This window comes from Oncorhynchus masou, unplaced genomic scaffold, assembly GCF_036934945.1.
Source record: "Oncorhynchus masou masou isolate Uvic2021 unplaced genomic scaffold, UVic_Omas_1.1 unplaced_scaffold_1569, whole genome shotgun sequence".
Taxonomy (NCBI): domain Eukaryota; kingdom Metazoa; phylum Chordata; class Actinopteri; order Salmoniformes; family Salmonidae; genus Oncorhynchus; species Oncorhynchus masou.
Window position 1 is genome coordinate 130,041 of NW_027005752.1, and position 6,106 is coordinate 136,146.

Genomic DNA, 6,106 nt, shown 5'->3' on the forward strand with positions numbered 1-6,106 from the left:
AAATGAAAGGCCTATCCTCCTCGGCTTGTCATTTTCCTCACCGGCTGATGGACATTGCTGCACACGGATAAATTTCACCGGCAAATTTCTTTGCTTTAGAGATTGTGCCTCTCTTCTCATTGTTTTAACAAATAGCTTCCTGATAGTTTGTGTCTCTTAGACATGGTAGCAAATTGTTTCAAATCTCTATAGATTACTTTTAACTAAAATGATATCCACTAGTAGTAGCTAGCTAACATTAATCGTCTTCTTCACACACAAACATGACAAAAAATGCAATCATTTAATTGGCAGATTAATTTGTATAAATGTTTCACAATTGGATCATCCCATATAAACACACACATAACCCTAGCTACCAAGCTAGTGGGAGTGAACTTAGGGAGGGGTGGGGTGGCTGGGGTGGAATGGTGTGGGGTGGCTATGAGCTTGTGGCTAGAGTGCCGCAGGCGGTGTAGTAACCGATCAGGGGCGCAGGAGGACCGCAGTCATTTGTCGAAATGCCGCCCCAAATTCAAGTGCTTTTGTCTGCCCACATGATAGGGAGAATTGGATCAATTGGAACCTTGTCATATAGATAACATAAGTCTTGATGGGTAGGGAGCTTAAACACAAACTCATCTCTCATGAGCCATAGATTAGACCCCTGTAATAACTCATAGAAGTCCAAACCTGGTTGGAAAAACTCATCACAAACAGCCTGGTAATGTGGCTGGAGAGTCAATCTGTCGTAAACAGTAAATAGCAAATAGAGAAGCATATTCTTACTCTCTCTCTGTGAAAGTCATTTTGTCTGAGTGCCCTCATAAAGTTATTGAAATGTACGACCTTGGTGATGGCGCAAAAGTTACATGTCCCTCTCCACTGGTTATCCACCATACATTGTAGACTAGAGGTAGCTGAAGATAGTGAGCCACCAAAAAAACAGTCCCCCATGCTGGGTCAGTAAGCACCAGGTCATACTGGCTCTCCTGTAGGGACATGATGCCTTAAAGACAAAACTTTAGAGTGGCCTTGTTTACATTGACCTTGTTTTTGTTTAAACACATAAATGGACCTATCCTACTCAATTATTTGACAGACCTTGTAACTATAGACAGAAAATCCCAGAGTGAGAGTTCACTGAGTTCATCTGAGTGAATCAATGTTCCTGTGTTTGTGGACTTTCACCTTCATGTTGTTTTTAAACTCTCATAAGAATGTTACAGATGAATTACATGTTCCCTCATTCTCCAATCTAATGTGTTCCTGGATATGTATGGATTTGACATAAAAGGCACAGGTAGATGAGCTGGTTAAGAAGTTTTAAAGTTGGCTTTTTCTACAGAAACAGATGGTGCCTTTCTCTAAGCAGAAGGAAGCAGGTTATTCAGTCAACCTTTTATCTGTTCTTGATTATGGTGAAATGATTTATCAAATTGCAGCTGCTACTACTCTTAAACCTTCGGATGCCATATCCCATAGTGGGCTTTGTTTTGTTACAGGTGACAGTTTTGATACTCATCCTTGTATCCTGTATCACAAGTTTGGCTGAACGTCGCTAAAGACTTGTAGATCTCTACATTACTCCCTTTATATTGACAAAGCCCTACTTCATAAACTTCCATCTTATCTAACTTTGTTGTTGAAGTATACACATCTGAGTTGCCTAACCAGTTCACAGGATTGGTTAACTGTGAATTCCTAGGGTCTCCAAAGCCAAATTTTTAAGTTTTAATGCACCAATTGAATGCACCATTTGCAAATGTATGACGTTTAATACAAAGATGGTCCCTCCCTCTATATCAATTACTTTCTTTATGATTGGTTTTACAAATTCCTCATCCATAGCATCAGTGACAGGTATTATAATAGAACTGTAGTTGGACGACTCTTGTTTGATATACCAACTTTTTGTCGTTCGGTACCACTCTGATGGTGTGTCCCTGAGAGTGAAGAGCCTTGATCAGAATATCCATGTTAACCCATTGACTTCCCTCCCCGGGAAAGACCAGCAACTTCCCACCATGGCAAACTGAACCACACATAATCAACATAATTATAAATATGCACAAGTCATGTTTCCAATATATGTTATCACTTATATGATATATAAAACAAACAGAGCTAGGAAATCATAATCAGTTTGTAAGACACGTTGAACAGATATTTACATATAGTCAGTTAGCTGACTATATATTCTCATTTATGTACACGCATTTTGCTAAACCCGCGATAATATCTGCTAAATGTACATATGCGACCAATAAACACAATTTGATGTGATACAAATCATGAAAGACCATGAAAGCTGTTCTCAATAGGGCGTAATTCATTTCCTATAGGGTTTTGAGAGATTCAGACAATGAAGATGAAACTTTATTCTTCATTTAGATTCACATTTGATACAGTATGTAAACAATATCTCACAATACATTACATCCTTTCCTATGAACATTAACTTAACGTAATTATTATTAGCTTATTCAGTCTGGAGGTAAGATGTAGTGAAATTTTACATGTAAAATGTGTAGCTCACTTTGGCTTTTGTGTTGGTTTATAAGCGTTAAGTAAATGTCAAAGTACTACTTTTATGAGAACCTTTCCATTTGTTACATTTACCAATGATTTTAGGCTGTTCTGAGGGCAAAAGGAGGGAAATGTACTCTCTGTATTTCTAAGTGAACTAAATCTAAGTGAGGCTTCCAAGCAGAGTCCTTTAGAGAAAAGTCAGACAATAGAAACACTTCTTCTGCTCTATGCAGACCACCTTGATTGGCTTATTTATTGCAGATCAATGCTGTCATTTTATAAGCATCAGTATGAAAATCGCTTCACATTCCTCCTCGGATCTCATAGCATTATATTACCTCTGAATTATCAACCCTTCCAGAATGAATGAAGAATGATGTTGTCGTTAAAGTCTGTATAACGACAAACTGAAAGGTCTTTGTTCTCTTGAAATGACCTCCACAATAGATGTGGAAGAAAAAAAGAACAAACCAATGAGGGACAAAGTGTTTTTGGAAAACATCTAAGCTGCATGATATCTTTATTAAAAAACAGAGCTCCTTAACGGTCTTCTGGAGAATCAACATTTACATCAGTTTAACTGTGACACACAAAGAAAGCAGCCACACACAACTATAACAGCATTCATTTTTAAAGTACACATTTGGACTTTCCTATTCAAACCTTTGATTAAATGGGCTGAACAGTTAAAGTACAGTTGTAAGTTTAGCAAAATCTTCAAAAGCAAATAGATAAAACATCTGTCAACAATACTGTATGTCTACATCAATGCCACATATATTTGTCATGTGAACAAAAAGTATAATGAGTGAGACAAGTAAAAACATATTGTTGTACCACACTGTGTACAGATGAAAGCCATAATCATTCCTCTTTCATTTTAATTTTCAAACATGACCTGCAACAGAAACATCTGATAATGCCAATGAAAGCCAGCAGAGTAAATAACACAACAGTCAGTAAAAAGACCATTACATCTACAGAGTGGTACGAGTATCAGGGCATTCTGTAGGACTCTGTACGCAGGTGAGCAGCACCTTTGTGTCTCATGACAAACTCAATCCAGAAGAGGGCAGTGTCCAGGGGCTCCATTGGCACGTCCCTGTGTAGCCTGGAGAGTCTCTGCATGTTCGTCCTGTAGGATGGCTCATCCAGAACTTCCTGTAAGGCCTGGGAGAAGATGTTTCTATCTAATGTTGCTAAATCCACAACCTTTGCTACACCCTTCACTTTCATTCTAGAAAGATTGTCAGTTTGGTCAAACACCAGAGGAAGGCCTACTATTGGAACACCGTGGTAGATAGCCTCGAAAATCCCATTTGTTCCTCCGTGAGCTACAAACAGCCTTGTCTTAGGGTGTCCTAAAAGATCATTCTGAGGCATCCAGTCAACTAGTAAGGTGTTGTTACCCAGAGTAGCTGGCCTGTCTCCTTTATACCTCCAGATGACCTTCTGAGGCAGTTGGGCAAAAGCAACAGCTATCTCATCAGCTATATCATGTGGAAGCTGCCCAATTAAAGTCCCCAAAGACATGATAATGACTCCATGCACCCCAGAACTCTGAACAAACTCCTCTAGTTCTTGGGGAAGAGGCTTGGCAGGTTTACATTGGAACCCTCCAATATAGATAATGTTAGGCATGGTGGGACGAGGGAACTCAAACACAAAGTCAACTCTCATGAGCCATAAATCAGCAGCTTGAAACAATGAGAAGTAGTCGACCTCAGGACCAAAGTAACGACTAACCAAAGCGGAATAATGAGGTCTAATTGCCTGTCTGTACATACACTGCCTGATGACATAAACAAGGAAGTTACGGACACGCTCAAAAAAACTCATCTTGTCTGTTAACTCTGCAACAGGAAATGGAACATAAGATAGCGGAGAGGGAGCAATAACAAAATGACCCTCACCACCTATAGTCCATCTAACATTGAAAACAAGTGGCACATTTAAATAGTGCGCCAGCACAATGCCTCCCCCATTAAATGGGTCTGTCAGAACTAAGTCATACTTGGTTTCTCTAATAGACTGCATCAACTGTTTATTCTCTAACATTTTGATTATCATCTCACACACTTTGCGGTGAACTTTAAATAACCCGTCCTTCAACTCCATGTCCAAACTAAAACGAGTCCAAGCAGAGTTTCCCTCTCTCTTTATCTGTATTAGTCTTGACACAAATGAGCGAAAGAATCCCTCATCAGCTCCACCTGGAATATCAATTGTGATTGAACTGTAGTGAGGGGAGGTTTCCTTGATGTACCAGCTGTCTGATGGCCGTACTACTGACACACTGTGACCTCTTGAATGCAGCGCTTCAATAATGACCTTCATGTTGACCCAGTGGCTGCCATCTTGAGGAAACACCAGGACTTTCCCACCATGGACAGCAGGAATAGAGAGGGTCAACAGGGTAACAATGAAGATACCAGGGAGACACATCTTCACTAGCTGCTTCACATAAGCATGCATCAATTTTACCTGAAATATACAAAAATAAGGTCAAATAAATCTAATAAAACTATGTTTTGACATAAGAATAATTAAAACAGGCCTACGTTTTTTTTCTTTAGGCTACAAATAAGTCCCTACACTGTCCACAATATTGATTGGCCTACTTTACAGTTTAGACAAGTTATGTCAAAAGGTTGATTACGTAATATAGTATAATCTTTGACTCTAAGAGAGAAATAATTTTGTTTTACATGAGAAAAATTAAAACAGGCTTGATTGTGACGCCTAACTATATTTTTCGCTACAAATAAGTCTCTACACTATCCACAATATTGATACTTTAAAGTTGAAACATATTTTCATAACAAAAGGTTGATTACGTAATTCAGTATAATATTTCATTCTGAGAGAGAAATACTTTTTTCACCGATGTAAATGTCTCTTGAAGGTTAGGAAATTGTCAAATTCTATAGATTTTGCCGAAGTGAAACCTATTTCACATCCTAACGTTAGGCTACACGTTAACATTGTTTATTCGGAGCTACAATAATACAATCTATCGTGAGTGTGAACAAACAACGTCACGACAGAATCCATGCATGCAGAGCTAATTTAATTGAAAGCTTACGTTCCGGTTTTCATCCAAAGAATTTGAAATGAAGGCTATTTCAGAGCCAGTCTGTCTGTAAATCAGTTCGAAGGTATTTGTAATAATCTCGGAAATCAGAGAGGAAGATGCGAAATCAGTATAGTCTCTAGACATCCGCGTTGGCTCCCACAATTTTCAAATGCTCCTTCTATTTCTGTTTTTCAAGACCGTAGACTTGTCAGCACATTGAATTGGTGCGTTCGAGCCGATCGCTTTTATCAAGTCGCTCACCGCCTTTCAAAGCGTATTGCGTAATGACAGGGCCGGTCCTGAACGTTCTGCAGCCCTTGCCGAGAAAAAAAATCTGCCCCCCCCCCTATTTTTTTATCAGCTAAAAGTTGGAGGAACAGAACATAATAGCAGCCCAAATAATAAGCCTATGCTACAAATTAAACACAATTTTTAACACATCTTGTTAGTGGGCTATATTATCAGTTCAATGTCAATAACATTGCATAATATTTTCAATCTGATTACATTGATAAAATC

At 38.7% G+C, this 6,106-nt stretch overlaps 1 pseudogene; it reads right to left on the reverse strand.

The window, feature by feature from the left end:
- Positions 1-3,375: 3,375 nt before the first annotated feature.
- LOC135531272 (UDP-glucuronosyltransferase 2C1-like) lies at positions 3,376-4,995 on the reverse strand (annotated as a pseudogene).
- Between the last annotated feature and the right edge of the window lie 1,111 nt (positions 4,996-6,106).